We start from the raw sequence: 19,081 nt of genomic DNA on the forward strand, positions 1-19,081 counted from the left end.
GTTATTGAGTTGAGATGGTACGGGAATAGCTACTTACAAGTCAGTTAAAAAATTTATAGTCTTGTAGTGCGTATATGTTAACTTCCTTATCCAATCGGATTGATGATGTTACTGTTTTAATTGCTATTGCTTGAATGTTAAATTTTGGAGGTTAAAATGATCAAACGTTGAATGACGCTGTTCGAATTCTTGCCGGCCGTTGTGACCGAGCGTTTCTAGGCGCTTCAGTCTGGAACCGCGCAACCTCTACGGTTGCAGGTCCGAATCCTGCCTCGGGCATGGATGTGCGTGATGTCCTTAGGTTAGTTAGGTTTAAGTAGTTCTAAGCTCTAGGGGATTTATGACCTCAGATGTTAAGTCCCATAGTGCTCAGAGCCATTTGAACCATTTGATTTGTTCGAATCGTTGCTGTTAAGTTTTTATGAAAATTGCAGGAAATCATCTAGTGTAAACTTTCTTGTGAAATTTCTAGTTTTTCCCAACACTATTTCCTTAGACGCTCACTGCAAACGAACTATTTAGCCAGTTCCTGAGCTTGTGAAAGTTACCCTCTACATCTGCATCTGTCACTGTTACTTCGCGTATTATTTGCTGCTGGTTTTCTTCCAAGATATGTTTCTGTACACAGTTTTCGACTGCTAACAAAATAATTTGTCTTTAGAACCAGGTCTGGCATGTTCAATAAGGACTCCTTTTGAGTCCAGTTTAGTGAGCCAGTCAGATCCCGCCCGGCCTCTCGGCGAACCCTGGATAGCGGGTTTGAAAAGACGCTATAGCATACGTTTTTGATACTCCGTGGATTGTGCTGCCACCTACTGTCGAGCAGACCATATCAACGACCTCAGTAGTCAATAGACATTGTGAGAGACACAGAATGGGGCTCACCGCGGAACTCACGAACTTCGAACGTGGTCAGGTCATTGGGTGTCACTTGAGTCAAACGCCTTACGCGAGATTTTCACACTCCTGAACATCCGTAGGTCAACTGTATCCGACGTAATAGTGAAGTGGAAACGTGAAGGGACACGTGCAGAAGAAAAGTGTATAGGGCGACCTCATCTGTTGACTGACAGAGGCCGCTGACAGCTGAAAATGTGTAATAGATAGGCATCTGTGCAGACCATCACAAGGGAATTCCAAACTGCATCAGGATACACTGCAAGTACTATGACAGTTAGGCGGGAGGTGAGTGGCTACTCATAAGCCACCCATCACGCCGGTGTAATGAGCTTAAACATTGTACGATTGAACAGTGGAAAGACGTTGCTTGGAGGGACGAATCACGATACACAATGTGGCAATCCGGTGGTAGGGTGTGGGTATGGCGAATGCCCGGTGAACAGCATCTGCCAGCGTGTGTAGTACCAAAAGTAAAATTCAGAGGCGGTGATGTTACGGTGTGGTCGTGTCTCTCATGGAGGGGACTTGTTTTGCGTGAAACTATCACAGCACAGGCCTATACTAATGTTTTAAGCACCTTCTTGCTTCCCACCGTTGAAGAGCAATTCGGGGATGGCGACTGCATCTTTCAACACAATCGAGCACTTGTTCATAATACACGGCCTGTGGCGGAGTGGTTACACGACAGTAATATCCCTTTAATAGAATAGCCTGCGCGGAGTCCTGACCGGAATCCTATAGAACACCACTGGGATGCTTTGGAACGCCGACTTCGTGGCAGGCCTCACCGACCGACATCGATACCTCTCCTCAGTGCAGCACTCCGTGAAGAATGGGTTGCCATTCCCCAATAAACCTTCCAGCACCTGTTTGAACGTATGCCTGCGAAAGTGGTAGCTGTCATCAAGACTAACGGTGGGCCAAGAACATTTCCAATTCCAGCATTACCGATGGAGAGCGCCACGAACTTGTAAGTCATTTTCAGCCAGGTGTCCGGATACTTTTGATCACATAGTGTATGTTCCATCTATGCAACTAACTGAAAGCAGTTTGTTTATTGCCTTACGAGTTTCGCTTCTTTTATTTGTGACTCATCTTCAGTAACCTATAATACATGTTTCGTTTTATACGCATAATAAACATATTATGTTGTATATACAATATGTTACTCTTACATTTTTTCTTGTTTTTCTCTTGTTTTTTAGATTAGAATGATCTTTCGTAGCACAAATATCGTGATGCGAAATTATCGTTCGGGGTTACGATCTTCAGCGCTGTTACCTCATATGTGTTGTTCTAGAGATGTGTTCATCTGTTTCCATGCTCCAATTGGCGGTGTTACGGCCACATCTGATTCAACACATCTCATACATCACTTGCACTTTACATTTTGTGCTCATCATGTGTGTGTTTTGTGTTTTCGGTGTGTAGTGTTGCCAACTATCGCTGTATCTTTATCATTCGTCTTTGGTTTGTGTTGTGTGTGTGGATTGATAATTTCACTTGTTTTGTATATACTTGTTTCGGATTTTTGTTTCTTATTGTTTCGGTTGCTAACATGATCAGAGATTTGATTCTTCAATTTCTCCAGGCGTATTTTATGACGAAATAAAAATAACTACAGTACATCAGCGCACCTGATGATGGAAACGTGGTCGATTGCCGAAATATTGTGTCCTATGCACACTCATACCAGGCTGTTCACCCGAGATTTATTTCGTCATGATCAGAGATTTATTGTTTACATTGATTTGATTATTGGATACCTTCTTTTTCACTGGAGTGGCTCTTTGTGCATGGAAGTTTTCTTCCAATTTCAGGAGCTTTTTTGTTGTAATTATTCACTCTAATAACTGCCATGTCACCTTCCATGCTGGATAGTTTGTGTCCATGTTGTATCAGGTGTTTGGCAAAGGTATAATGGCTATTTTCATTTTTCCGATTCCTTATATATTCTTTATACCTAATTTTTCAAATTCTTATGTCATCCCCAGATACGCTGATTTAAATTCTCGATACTCTAACTGGTAGATCCATGTTCCTTGGTATTTATATGGTTTGTCTGTTGCATGAAAATGGACTGGAATGTGTTTCTTGTTCTGTGAGAAATGTTTAATCCTTGTTTCTTTAATATATTTGCTACCTCATGTGTTTGTATGTTAAAGTGTTCCATTCTTTTCTGTCACTCATGTCATGAGTGTTACTGTTTTGTGTTTCCGTGTGTGCTGTAGCGTCTGTGGGGTTCTTTGGTGTTTTTGTTTTCTGATTGTTTTGATTCTTCTTTAATTGGGTTTTTATTGGTTCTTTGAGTTTTTGTAATGTATGACTGTCATAACCATTGTTTGTGGCTGTGAGTTGCATTTCTTGTAATTATTTTCATAGTTTCTGTTGTTGAATGGAATGTTATTTAATCTGTCTAACATGTGTCGTAGGGCCGCTAATTTTTGATTTTGTGTGTGGTTGGATGAATCAGGTGTAATTGTGGCTGTGGCTGTTGGCTCTGTAAAGCCGACAAATGTATGTTTGCTGTTGTCCCTCTAAGTTGAAATACGCAAGAAATGTTCATGATATGGGGGATCTCCCAACCCAATTTCCAAAAACCTCTTATTCCGTTGAGGCCTGTTATTAATTTCATGAACGTGCGATCATACCATATGGCAAAATAGTAGTGCAACATTATGAGAAGAAGAACAGGAGAACAGTGGAAAACAGGAATGAACTAATAGCTCAAATTAAGACTTACACATCCTACAAACAGCATCAACTATCTATTTTGGCACAAAAAACATGTACACCTCAGTACCCACTGCAGGCACAATAAAAGTAATTGAAGAAAACTTACTGACATACGAGGAAATACCTCAGAAAATATTAATGAAATAACTAAAAACCATAAAGCAACCATATCCTAAAATTACTTCCAATGTGAAAAGGAATTTTACTTACAAGAAGATGGGCTGCCAATGGGATTCCCATTCCATCAGGATCATTGGAAAATATATTCATCAGACACATAGAAAACACAATCTTTGGTACAGTCATAAGAAGGAAAGGATACAAAGCTGTTTACTGGTACAGATATGTAGATGACATAATCTGTATGGTAGATGAACCAACAGAGCCAACAGAGAAAATTCGTGAACTTCATAGACACATAAACAACACACATAAAAATATTCAGTTCACCATGAAAAAGAAACAAGAAAGTAAATACATTTCTTGAACATAACAATGTAGAGAGTGAACAATAAACACAAATTTGAACATCTTCAAATAGCCAAAAGCCACAGACACAATTATACATGATTCACCAACCGCCCAAAAAGTTAAAAAGTAACGGTCGTGCAACACATGCTACACAGACTAAACAACATTCTTTTCAGCGGAGAAAACTATGAAAAAGAATTACTAATCATACAACTCCTAGCCACAAACAATGGTTACAACGCTCATATCGCACAAAAACTGAACCAAAGAAGTAAACATTACTAAAGAAAAATGAAAATAATCAGAGAACACAAACACTAAAGAACCCCACAGACGCTACAGCACATGCGGAAACACAAAACATTAACAATCATGACATGACTAACAGAAAAAAATGGAACACTTCAACGTACAAACACATGAGGTAGCAAATATATTAAAGAAACATGGATTAAATATTACTCACAGAACAAGAAACACATTCCAGTCACATTTTCAAGCAACAGACAAACTAGATAAATACCAAGGAGCATGGATCTACCAGTTAGAGTACCGAGAATTTAAATTAGCGTATCTAATTTCAAAACTAGATGTAAAGAACATATAAGGAGTCGGAAAAATGAGAATAGCCGTTCTGCCTTTGCTAAACACCTGATACAACGTGGACACAAGCTATCCAGCATGGAAGGTGACATGACAGTTATTAGAGTGAATAATTACAACAAAAAGCTCCTGACATTGGAAGAAAGCGTCCACATACAAAGAGCCACTCCAACGTAAAAGAAGCTATTCAGTGACCAAATCCATGTTAGCAACTAAAACAATCACAAACAGAAATCCGAAACATAAGCAGAATAAATAATTAACGAATCTTCCTCCCCCTTCTTTCTCTCTCTCTCTCTCTCTCTCTCTCTCTCTCTCGCTCTCTCTATCTATCTATCTCTCTCTCTCTCTCTCTCTCTCTCTCTCTCTCTCACACACACACACACACAATACATAGAAAGAAGGATCCTTTATTGTATGATTATATGACAGCGGAACAAACACTGGTAACAGTTACTTCTGTAAAATATCTGGGAGTATGCGTGCGGAACGATTTGAAGTGGAATGATCATATAAAATTAATTGTTGGTAAGGCGGGTACCAGGTTGAGATTCATTGGGAGAGTGCTTAGAAAATGTAGTCCATCAACAAAGGAGGTGGCTTACAAAACACTCGTTCGACCTATACTTGAGTATTGCTCATCAGTGTGGGATCCGTACCAGATCGGTTTGACGGAGGAGATAGAGAAGATCCAAAGAAGAGCGGCGCGTTTCGTCACAGGGTTATTTGGTAACCGTGATAGCGTTACGGAGATGTTTAATAAACTCAAGTGGCAGACTCTGCAAGAGAGGCGCTCTGCATCGTGGTGTAGCTTGCTCGCCAGGCTTCGAGAGGGTGCGTTTCTGGATGAGGTATCGAATTATTGCTTCCCCCTACTTATACCTCCCGAGGAGATCACGAATGTAAAATTAGAGAGATTAGAGCGCGCATGGAGGTTTTCAGACAGTCGTTCTTCCCGCGAACCATACGCGACTGGAACAGGAAAGGGAGGTAATGACAGTGGCACGTAAAGTGCCCTCCGCCACACACCGTTGGGTGGCTTGCGGAGTATAAATGTAGATGCAGATGTAGACACAATAAGTGAAAAGATCAAACAACAAACAAACAAATAAGTAAAACACGAATGATAAACACACAGGGACAGTTGGTAACACTACACACCGAAAATACACACATGATGAACCCAAAATGTATCCTTACAAGTGATGTATGCGATGTGTTGTATCAATTGTGGGTGAAAGAACGTAGAAAATCGGTCAACTGGAGGATGGAGACTAATGAACACATCGCCAGGATCACACAAATGAGCTGACAGCGCTGGAAATTGAAACACCGAATGATTACTGCACAGCCCAAAACTTATGCTACAGAAGTTGATTCTAGCCTAAAAAACGAGAGAAAAACCGGACAAAATGTAACATAGTAACATATTGTAACTATCACATAATTCGTTTATTACATATATAAAAGGAAACATGTATTACAAGCCACTGAGAATACTTCACAGCCCGCATCCCGTGGTCGTGCGGTAGCGTTCTCGCTTCCCACGCCAGGGTTCCCGGGTTCGATTCCCGGCGGGGTCAGGGATTTTCTCTGCCTCGTGATGGCTGGGTGTTGTGTGCTGTCCTTAGGTTAGTTAGGTTTAAGTAGTTCTAAGTTCTAGGGGACTGATGACCGTCGCAGTTAAGTCCCATAGTGCTCAGAGCCATTTTGAGCCAATACTTCACAAATAAAAGGACGAAACGCGTATGGCAATAAACAAACTGTTTTCAATTAGTTTCATGTACAGATCATACCACTACTTGATGTTTCAATATCTTGTTGTTGACGACCCCATTACCGTAAAGTTTGAATTCTGGGACACTCAAAGCCATGCAGACTTGAATCGTGTCGTAGTTAGAGTAATACCTTATGCTAGCTGAAAGGCTTTTTCTGTTTTATTGACAATGAATACTGCTGACGGGATACATCAGCAAACAATAAAATTCCAAAGCCGTCAAAAAGTTTATGGTACTATCATGTTATGCTCTTTGAAACACTCTCTTTTGCTTCGTTTTTAATCATATTTTTATAAAAAAATGAAATTTTGTGGAACGGAACCTGGGCAGAAAGCAACGCTGAAAGTGAAAGCGCGCAGGACGCGTGTCGCACCAACTGAATGGCTCCCAACATCATTAGAACTGCAAACGCCCCCGTTTTCTTCTGCGCATTCTGTTTCTGAGTCTTCTGCAGGCATACAGTTACAAAGTAACTAAGAACGTGTATCAGACAATTATTCATAGCTTTATTACGTGAAAACATAGACCTATCTGTTGGCCTGGTTGAATGAGAACATACAATATGTGATCAAAAGTATCAGGACTCGTCGGTGAAAATGACTTACAAGTTCATGGCGCCCTCCATCGGTAATGTAGGAATTCAATACGGTATTTGTCCAACCATAGCCTAGATGACAGCTTCCATCTCGCAGGCATAAGTACAAAGAGGTGCTGGAAGGTTTGTTGGGGAATGGCAGCTCATTCTTGACTGAGTGTTGCACTGAGGAGAGATATCGATGTCAGTCGGTGAGGCCTGGCACGAAGTCGGCGTTTCAAAACATCCCTAAGGTGCTCTATAGGACTCTGTGCAGGCCAATCCTTACAGGGATGTTATTGCCGTGTAACCACTCCGCCACAGGCCGTAATTTATGAACAGGTGCTCGATCGTGTTGAAAGATGCAACCGCCATCCCCTAATTGCTCCTCCAATGTCGGAAGCAAGAAGATGCTTAAAACATTAGTGTAGGCATGTGCTGTGATAGTGACACGCAGAAGAAGCCCCCTCCATTAGAAACACGACCACACCATAACACCACCGCGTCTGAATTTTACTGTTGGCACTACACACGTTGGTAGACGACGTTCACCGGGCATTCGCCATAATCATACCCTGCCATCAGATAGCCACATAGTATACCGTGCTTCGTCACTTAACACAATGTTTTTCGACCAATCGTCCAATGTTTAAGTTTCTTTCTCCAAGCGAGACGTCGTTTGGCATTTACCGGCGTGGTATGTGGCTTATGAGCAACCGCTAGACGATGAAATCCCAGTTTTCTCACCTCCCGCCTAACTGTCATAGTAATTGCAGTGGATCCTGACGCAGTCTGGAGTTCCTGTGTTATGGTCAGGATAGATGTCTGCCTATTATACATTACGACCGTCTTCAATTGGCGGCGGTCTTTGCCAGTCAACAGATGAGGTCGGCCTGTACTCTTTTGTGCTGTATGTGTCCCTTCACGTTTTCACCTCACTATCACGTCGGAAACAGTGGACTTAGGGATGTTTAGTAGCGTGGAAATCTCGCATGTAGACATATGAGACAAGTGACACCCAATCACGTGACCACCTTCGAAGTCCGTGAGTTCCGCGAAGCTCCCCATTCTGCTCTCTCACTATGTCTAATGACAACTGAGGTCATTGATGTGAAGTACCTGGCAGTAGGCGCCAGCACACTGCAATTAATATGAAAAACGTATGTTTTTGGGGGTGTCTGAATACTTTTGATGACATAGTGTAGGTTACTGAAGTCGGTATTTGGTCCCCATTAGAGCAGTGGCACTCCAGGCACTCATATGAATTATTAACTTCTTGTCATCCGTTGTTTAAAGGTGCCTGAATTGCGATATTTTTAAATTCGAATTTTTCCATGTACGTGAGATATATGCAACTTTTGCAACGTGTGTGTTGAATTATCTCTGGCAGGGTTGCGAAATTGAGGCATCAGTATTCCTGGCTAAATTTTTGTCTGTATTTTTAAAACTGTAGATTGCTAATCTTGCATCATTAATGGAACTGAGATTTCTGAAGCTGTGCGGGTGACACAAAGAAGGTGTACAGAGTTTCAGAAACTTTACATTCCATAGGTAACTGGCTTAGATTTTTTAATGCCATTTGATATACTTCAGAATATCTCAAAATAGCGAAGGGCATTCTTCCTCTTTCTATAGAATTCGGGGCCAAAGTGAAAACCAACGAAAGAGCTATGAAACAGTTTTTCCGCCTTTTCGTGTAGTGTAGTAAGGTAAATGGGCGCTTCCCACGACCATTTCCATCCAATAGTAAATTTACGTTTCATACTGGCTACATTACTACAATGGTTTTAAAAATATCAGTATCGGGACAACGAATCAAAATAGAAGGGTCATGATGGATATTACAGGCGTGATACGCAGTACTTGTATACACTTGTTCGTGTGTACTGTACCCAAAAATAGTGTTTTTACAATCCGCTCTTCAGACACGTGATAGTTGTATCGTTCACCATTACTGATTTTCACTCGTTTCTTACCACGGCATCGTATTATTTCGTTGTAAATCCACTGATTGATTTAAAAATAACAAACGCCTCCATAAATTTGATGTTCATCAATTCAGAGCTGAAATCTGGAGGATATGGCAGTTTGGTAATTCATCTGTGTTGGGAAGACAGTACTCGATATCTTTTATGGAAGGCGTTACGTAGCAACAAAAATGATGATGATATCGTTCGACGAGTATGACGTTATGAATTATAGAATTTTTTTCGAAATCAAATATCATTCAAAAATGGTTTAAATGGCTCTGAGCACTGTGGGACTTAACATATGAGGTCATCAGTCCCCTAGAACTTAGAACTACTTAAACCTAGCTAACCTAAGGACATCACACACATCCATGCCCGAGGCGGGATTCGAACCTGCGACCGTAACTGTCGCGCGGTTTCGGACTGAAGCGCCTAGAGCCGCTCGGCCACCACGGCCGGCTCAAATACCATTCATTCTCAAATACCATTCATTGTGCTGAATGTTATTAATAATAGCAACAGCAGATTGTAAATAGTAAAGTCAAAATTACATTGATAATATACGTTTGTATATTTGCATAGATATTTTAAACAAACTTAAAGTACTGCTTAAACAAAAAACTTGGTAAAAAAAAACAGTATAACTAGATTCGACGTGTATTTTCACTTTCCGCTTTGTTAACTGTCCATATTCCAAAAAATGTATGATACAAAATTTTTGTGTAATAATATGATGAGAAACGAAGCAAGATTCAAAGGTTCCAAAGAGCGTCAAATGTTTGGACCATATAATTGTTTTCACACCTTTGGAACATTGCTGGCGGAATTAGAAGCTGAGAGATAGCTTCCATCCCTGCAGCAGCCCATCAATGCACACCATTTAGTTTGTGATTTGACACAGCTTCTAATAAGAAGCGACCTGTTTTAATTCTGTATTCTGTGTCTTTTAAACTCTTAAATGGCTCCACGTCCACGGCTTGAAGGTTGCTCTGCCGGTGCCTATCGAGCGTACTGGATGCAACCGACTGCAAATAGTGACACATTTAGTCACAACTGACGCCTTACCCTAGGGTTCTGAGGCTATCCTCCGTACCTTCCGACAGATAGCTGATATGGTAAAGGCAACCAACACACGTTGAGTTGAGTCTAAACTCTTTAATTTTAGCATCACGCCTAGGGTCGATCGTTGCAGAATAGAATGTCTAAACCAGGGGCTGAGACGATTCTGTGACGCTGTCGGATGCAAATTTCTCCGCTATCGAGTGTAGGATTGTAGGCTTCCCCTTAATAGGTCAGGCATGCACTACACGCAGTGAGCGGTACTAAGGTAGCGGAGCATATGTGATGCATTCATAGGGGTTTTTTAGGTTAGAAGAACCCCAACTCCCTCAGAATCACAGAAGAATTGCGTACCGCAATCGAAAACAAATCAGCCATAATATTTTTTGAGTTTGCTCATCCTCGAAGGTTGGATGTAGGAAAAGTTAATATGATATCAGCAAATTGCAGATAGTTCCAAGGAGATGTCTTAAAATTGGTATCGCTTATTAAAGCTCATAACGTTCAAATAAGATATGGAGCAGAAGTTTTGTTGAACAGACAGCGAATAGTTAACGAATCCTATGTTCAGACTGCAATATTTATCTTAAGGATGCGTCAGTTGTCAGTGATGGAGTATTTATCTCATAAAAAATTCATTAATATCTAGTGAAGTTATCACGGATTTCGAATGTGAATTAATCTGGGTGAAGTTAAACCTCAAAGTTCTATCTAAAATCGTAATGTAATGCTTTTATAGGTTGCCTGGATCAGGAACTGTAGTGGAAGAGCGCTCCAGAGAGAACTTACAGAATATCTTAGTAACTTTACTGATCATTCCTTTGCAATTGGAGGCGATTTCAACTAGCCAGATACATACTGGTAGAGCCATACGTTGAAAACTGGTGCAAGAGACAGGGATTCGAGTAGCATTATTCTGAATGCCTTGTCTGAAAATTACATCGAGCAGATAATTAGAGAAAGAGCTCGTGAAGCTGAAGTCCTGGACCTCCTAGCTAGAAACAGAACTGAACTTACCGAGTCAGTTCATGGAGACTTATCTATGATCATAAGACACTGATAATAATTGTGACCACGGGTGTTACAAAGAATGACAGGAAAATTTTTAATTTAGCAGGAGTGTCACGATACAAATTGCGAAGCATCTGAGTAGTCAACATCAAATATTCAGTGCTGAGGAAGAAGATGTGGAGCACAAATGGATATTTTCAAAAGCATCGTTCGATTGCCTTGATAGGTATGTTTGGAATAAGGTCTTAAGGGACTGGGAAGATTCATCGTGATTTCATAGCCGTGTTATAAAACTGCTACGTAAACGGATAGAACTTTATCAGAGATTCAAGAGATGTCAGAACAAAGCTGACAAACAAAAGCTGAACGAAGCGAAAATGAAAGTAAGAAGAGCAATTAGAGAAGCGTTCAATGACTTTGAAAGTATGGTTTCGTCAACCGATCTCACTAAATACCCTAAGACGTCTCGTTCTTACGTAAAATCAGTGAACAGTTCGAAATTGTCTTTTCAGTCAGCCAGAGACCATACTGGCACCAAAACGGAATACAGAACTGAGAAGGCCGAAATACTGGATTCGGTCTTCCAAAACTGTTTCATCGTGGAAGATCACAACACGGTCTCTCCTTTGATCATCGGACGGACGTCGAAATGGCAGATATTAGAATAACTGATCTGGGAACAGGAAAGCAGCTACAGTCGCTCAGTGATGGAAAAGCGTCAGGACCAGTTGAAATACCTGTAAAATTCTACAAACATTATGCGAAAGAATTTGCTGGAGCAACAAAGGGTACCTAGCGACTGGAAAACAACGCGGGTCATTCTCGTTTTAAAGCAGAGTCTTGCGACAGATACATATATTTATAGGCCTGTATCATTGACGTCGTCCGCCCTACTTAGCTGGGGGGTAACGGGCACGCCTCCCATGCAAGCACGCCCGGGTTCGATTCCCGGCCAGGTTGGCGATTTTCTCCGCTCGGGGACTGGGTGTTGTGTTGTCTTCATCATCATTTCATCGTCATCACCGGCGCGCAAGTCGCCCAGTGTGGCGTCGAATGAAATAACACTTGGGGGCCGAACTTCCCTGGATAGGGGCCTCCCGCCCAACGATGCCATACGCTCATTTCATTTCATTTCATTGACTTCAGTGTGTTGTAGAATTACGGAACATGTTAGTTTTATGCTCAAGAATCATGATGTTTCTGGAGAACGAAAACCCGCTCCATACAGATCAACATTCATTCCGCAAAGAGAGATCTTGTGAAATTCAGCTCGCTCTGTTCGTACAAGAAATCATTTACGCTTAGGCAACGGCGCTCAGACTGGTGCCTTGTTCCTTGACTTCAGCAAAGCGTTCGACACCGTCCCGCACTGCCGTTTGGTGAAAAAATTCGAGCTTATGTATCAGACCAGATGTGCAACTGGATACAGAACTTCCTTGTAGATAGAACAAACGCGACGGATATAAAGGTAATTTCAGAAGTTCTCCAAGGAGGTATGATGGGACCACCTCTCCATACAATGAATATGAATGACTTGGTAAAAAACATCGGGAGCCCCTTACGACTGTTCGCAGAAGAGGCGGCTGCCTATACGAAAGGAGCAGCGCCAGACGACTGTACCAATTTACAGAAGCATTCCAGAATGAGATTTTCACTCTGCAGCGGAGTGTGCGCTGATATGAAACTTCCTGGCAGATTAAAACTGTGTGCCCGACCGAGACTCGAACTCGGGACCTTTGCCTTTCGCGGGCAAGTGCTCTACCATCTGAGCTACAGAAGCACGACTCACGCCCGGTACTCGCAGCTTTACTTCTGCCAGTATCTCGTCTCCTACCTTCCAAACTTTACAGAAGCTCTCCTGCGAACCTTGCAGAACTAGCACTCCTGAAAGAAAGCATTACAGAAGCATTGAATGTGCTGGTTCTAGCAGTTGACCGCGAACGTAAATAAATATAGCACACAGCGCATGCATAGGAAAATAAATCCACTAATGCACAACTGCACTATTGACAACAAATTACCGCTACATTGTTGATGACAAAGAGCTGGAAACATTATGTACCGTAAAATATTTAGGAGTAACTATCAGAGTGACCTTAAGTGGCATGGCCACATAAATCAAATAGTAGACCACACTGAGATTCTTAGGGCTTAGGGAAATGTAACTAATCTACAAATTAAGTGGCTTGCAAAGCGATTGTTCGACCGATTTTTCTTGAGTATTGTTCGTCAGTCTGGCACCGTTACCAAGTAAAACTGATAGAAGAAATAGAGAAGATCCAACGAAGAGCGGGGTGTTTCATCACGGGATCGTTTCGTCGGCGGAAGAGCGTTACAGAGATGCTCAACAAACTCCAGTGGCAGACGTTACAAGAGAGGCGTTGCGCATCACGGAGAGGTTAAGTGTCGAAGTTTCGCAAAAGTACTTTCAGGAAAGAGTCAGAAAACACATTACTTTCCCCCAAATACATCTCGCGAAGTGACCACGAGAAAATTCTAGTAATTAGAGCTAATACAGAGGCTCACCAACAATCATTTTTCCCACGCGCCACTCAGGAGTGGAACAGGGAAGGGGGGATCTGTTAGTGGTGCAAGAAGTACCTTACATCACACTTCGTCAAGTGGGTTGCAGAGTATTGGCGTAGATGTAAATAGATGTGGAACTAGGTGCTTGCTGAGGTCTTCTATCAACAATTTATACTGTTATAAATGCATAAAAAGTTTTAGCTACTGTAAGGTAGCCTCCGGAAATAACATTTTACGACACGTTTGATCGTGCCTCATGTGTTCCAGAATGCAAACTTAATGATAACAAGCTTTTTATTTGTTAAATCTTCAATAGCAACATATTAAAACACCAAGTAGTAGTCTAAAATTAGATGCATTTTTCTGCTACGGACTCTCGGACTAATGTAAGCGAAGTTTTTCTCGTTTTCATGTAAAGGGAGATGCATGTTGCTACTATTAAAGTGTACATAAATTCAATTTCCTTTTGATATCCCCATTTTAAATCTTTGTAAAAAGTGAACATTCAATGTCTATGTCATACTGTATACATTTTGCTGTCAGATCACGTTCCTAGTTTAATACATGCATTGAAACTTTGTTCATGAGGGACTTATCAGTTCAGGACCTATTCCAGAATTACTTTTGTAGGTAATCTGTTTTTCTGAACTTAGCAGGAAGCTTATACTTGTCAAATCTTGGTTTCTAATGCGGGTTGTAATTAAACTATTTAGTAACAGTGTTTTCAGGGAATATTAATGAAGTAGTTCATTATTTTTATTTATTTATTTGTTTGTTTATATTTTCATTCTAATGGCATTTGAATCCCGAAGGCAGTGTGGCTAACACACTTTGGAGCGTTGTTATTCCTTGGCTATGAAATCTCAGGACTGATACGTGTCTTTTTGAGAATAAAGATCTGGATTACTGTCAGTGAAGTGATGTCACCCGGAGAGTAATTAATTTGCGCAAACACGGGAAGAGAGTGCATTCCTTCGTACATGGTGAGAATTGTACACGAGGACACCATCGCGAAAAACTACGAAGAAATGTCAGTTCCGTCTACGAGAAGCGCGCTCTGTTCCCCAAGTAGAAAAGCAGGGCGAAAAACATTTATATCTGCTGAGAAGATTAAATTCTCTGCAGCGCTTTTAGTAATAGGATACAGTAGCCAACTTCGTTACGGTGAAACATTAGCCGCAGCGGACAGTAGTTGCAGGAAGGCGAGGTGTGGCGTTGTGAATGACAGGATTAGGCGCATCAGGTGTGGTCTCGACGTTAAGGCACGAAATTTATTCAAAATATATGAAACATCTTTGTCATTCTTCTCGCATAAGGATTGCGTAAAGGTGGCAGTGCTTTTCAGCAGAACGCCTGCTAGGTAAAATGACGGTGAAGCAAGTCAACATGCGAATACAGAACGGCTACGGAAACTAGGTCTTTTATGTGTCATCAGACACATGCGGTTCACCATGAATTTTTATCCTGTACCAACTTTTGCATCTCATAGCAGCACTTGCAGCAAACGTCTCCAGTTCTTTTCTGGATATACTGCAGTTAATATCTTTCCCTACAGGTTCACCCTCTACAGTTCTCTGAAGCAGTATGGAGGCTATTCCTTGATGTCTTGACACATGCTGTCTGAGAGTTCTCGCGTCCGTCGGCCGTCGTAATTTAATATATTATTATTGTTATTATTATTTTTTGATTGTTGCCGACTTACGTGGTGGGCCTTAATAAAAATGATATTTCATTTAATTTTGACTTTACGATTAAATGCTTTCCTGAAGTTCTCCTTTTTAACAATATTAATTTCAAATTGTTTGTTACGTTAATGAATGTTAGACTCGCTGAATCTTAAAACATGAGCATATAAGCTGAACAATGTAATAAATTTTTTCGTATTAATTTCCTCGGCTAGTCAGCTCACTTTAAAGCAAAAGATCTTTAGTTATTAATTACAATTGCGGCCCACACACATGCGCGAGAGTATTTTTCTTACCTCCGTTAATCATTGCCACGTAGTCGGGGTCCTGGCTCTGGCTGTCGGCTATGGTACTGAAAATTAGAATCTTAAAGCTACGTATTTCTGCAACTTCGTGCGGCTGTGGAGAAAAATTAATATTATGTTAATAGCGGGCGAGTTTTCCGCTTCCGCTAATTTTTCATAAGTTAATATCGCCACGTAATGGCGTCGTTGGCTGCATCGGCCGCTGCGATTGTTGAACTGTAAATCACTTGAATGCAGGTTAATTCAAGGAAGACGGACATGAAATCGGGATCACCTCTTACAAATTAAAAGTGCACAATAATATTCAATTAATACATTATCTGCCTAACTCATACAAATATGCTTACATTTGCCAGCACTCGCAAGATGTCCGTCTTTACACACTCAAGACAAAAGAGTAAGTGACGACGACTAAAAAATTAACAAAAGAGCGTATCTTGTCGTCTCTTTAGATCATTTTGTCATAAATTATTTCTTTGCAATCTAAACATGCACAGAGAAATTATTATTTTACGGCTACATGATAAAAATATATTATTCAATTTTTTAATGTCTCTTCTTTATAAATACTGTTTTTTAAGTCTTTTCGTAATATAGCACTGGGGACGCTATAGAGTGCCCTTTTTTTATTTCTTGTCAGTGTATCTAATTTTCAATATCCTTCTATGGTGAGACATCTCAAATTCTTTGAATTATTTTTAGATTTTCCCAAGAGTATGATTGACTTCATACAATGCTGTGCTCCAGAAACTTCTTCTTCAAATTGAGCTGATGTTTCATACTAGTAGACTGCTATCGGTTATGAAAGCTCTCTTTGCCTGTGCTAATTTGCTTGGAATCTTGGACCCGTGGTTTGGGCAAAGCGCAAGCGTGTCGGCCTCAGATGATCTTTGTTTGTTACATAGAGGCGTTTATACTGTGTGCCTTGAAGAACTGACTTCCTTCAGCTATTCATGGTAATGGATCTCCGCTTCTTTTGAGAGAAGAAGAGATCGCGCAGATACAAGAAGACACTGGATTTAGTACCCAACACACTGAGAGATTGTACAGCAGGTTTACAAGTTTAGACCACGGTGGTTGCGGAACATTAGGTGGGAAGACTTTCTTCGCGTACTGGAGCTGTCAAACCACTCCATTTGATGACAGGGCTGTGCACGCATTTCTTGAAGAAGGTTGCAGCAATCGTGTCAGTTTCTACAGTTCATGCAAGTTTTAGCACACTTCCGACAGATTAAGAAAAGTCGAGACAATAAGCTCAATTCAAGAGAGCAGAAACTGAAGTTTTCCTTTAAAGAGTGTAATTTGGATAATGGAGAGAAAATACCCAGAGATGAATTGCTAGCCATTCTTCATATCGTATAGGAGCAAACGTAAGTGAAAATAAACTGACAAGCGTCGCTGAACGTACAATATTAAAAGAATTCTGTAAGGGCTTTGACCGGGCAGATGTGGAACACAAGATGTGGATTTGATTTCTTAATCAGATCATGAAGTGCAGCGCATTTAAAGTCTATGAAATTTTAACTAGTTTAATAATTTTTGGGATAGGTTTTATTTTCTTGGTGTGGTAATATATGTATTACGTAGACTCAATACGGTCTTGTGATTTCTTGTCAATAGAATTGTTAAAATGTTCAAATGTGTGTGAATTCCTAAGGGACCAAACTGCTGAACTCATCGGTCCCTAGACTTACACACTACTTAAACTAACTTGTGCTAAGAACAACACAAAGAGCCATGTCCGAGGGAGGACTCGAACCTCCGGCGGGAGGAGCTGCGCTGTCCGCGAGGTGGCGCCTCAAACCGCGCGGCCACCCCGTGCGACTAGAATTGTTATTTATAACTTACCTTGTAGGAAAGGTTGTGTTGTACCATTAGATTCAGCACAGATATATTTTTTAAATATTGTACTATAGTGTACATCGATAGCTGATAAGAGGATCATAGTGATCAGCTGAGGCAACAATGTATTTACTCATATGTAATTGTCAAATTTCGGTTTTATGCGTAAAGTTCTATGAAAAAAACTGGTCTGGGGGTAGAGACTTCGACTAATAATCAAAACGTCACACGTCCCGGGTTCGCACTTAACCACTGCTTAAATTTTGAGTAAAAACATTAACAATGGCGACCGAAGACTTTCGACATAAGGAATCTCCCTCGGTCTGCCAACGACCATGTCGAAGAGGGTGGAGGAGTGGACAGAAGCTCGGGGCACTCTCTTGACCACGCGACGGGAAACTGCTTCAAAAGGCGGATGAATCATCGGTGATAATGGCACGAGGCTTCAGAATGCAGTGGAAACCACAGCACTAAAGACACAGAAGGTGTGACCACAGGAAATGTGGCCTATTTTGAAGAAGTGTCCTGATGAACTCCGCATGTGTCACCCAGTCGGATCTCTGGGAAGGGACTGCCGAGGGGGAGTTCACCATGAAGAAAAGATGGAATAACCAAGTCGGGGCGAGGAATGTCACAAGCTTGAACGTTATACGGGGAACTAAAGAATCTGAAACGAGCTCAATTTTGATATAGGGAGATCAGTGAAGTAAAACGGAAAGAAGACAAGGATTTCTGGACAGGCAATTATAGGATGGTATCAACATCAGCAGAAAGTGGTTAAAGGGAGTAAGACTTGTTCTGAATAGGATGGTAGGGCAGTGAGTGAGATACTGTAAACAATTCAATGATAGGGCTGCTCTCATCAGAATCGACAGCAAACCAACACCAACAACAACCGTTCAGCGGAAGGTGGAGTTATACAGGATGTGTGTGAAGACACAGAAAGTATATTTCGGTATGTAAGGGGGTGTAGGAAATCTATTAATCACAGACCATTGAAATGCTGTTACAAAGGAAGACGTAGAAGAAAGGGTTAAGGGAGAATAAAGGCTTGTAAATAGGAATCAGAGATGAGAAACTGTAATTGCGTTCTACAATAAATTTCAACTAGTAATACGGATTGTTATGGTCAGGAATTACTACAAGAGGAGGTTTACATGGAAAAGGCCCGGACACAAGGAAAGATCAAATGGTGGTCAGACAGACATGCCGAAATCAGATATTGGATTGTAAGACATACCCAAGAGCGAATATGGACTCAGAGAACAATTCAGTAATGATGAACAGTGGAATTAAGATTAACGGAATCGTACGGGAGAGTCAGTGTGGAAGGTAGTGGCATAGTGAAGTACTGTGGATGGATGAGACGCATTTGAAGACCGCTAAGGATGTGGATACTGCAATGATGAATGTAACAGAAGGCTGCTCAGTTCAATTGGACCGTACATCTCTAAATAGGGCAATAACAGATCCTGGATAATCAGACATTGGTATATGGAAGGTATCTCCGAAGAAACTTTAATTAACAGAAAAAATACTTTAGTTCATCGACGAAAGAAAAAAGTACGAAATTGGAAAAACAGGAAAACGGCAATGAAAATCACTTAGGAGTGAAATAAAT

General features: G+C 41.0%; 1 pseudogene; it reads left to right on the top strand.

The window, feature by feature from the left end:
* Positions 1–17,189, top strand: part of LOC124606108 — a 55,735-nt pseudogene extending 38,546 nt beyond the window's left edge.
* Positions 17,190–19,081: the final 1,892 nt, after the last annotated feature.

This window comes from Schistocerca americana, chromosome 3 (genome assembly GCF_021461395.2).
Source record: "Schistocerca americana isolate TAMUIC-IGC-003095 chromosome 3, iqSchAmer2.1, whole genome shotgun sequence".
NCBI lineage: Eukaryota > Metazoa > Arthropoda > Insecta > Orthoptera > Acrididae > Schistocerca > Schistocerca americana.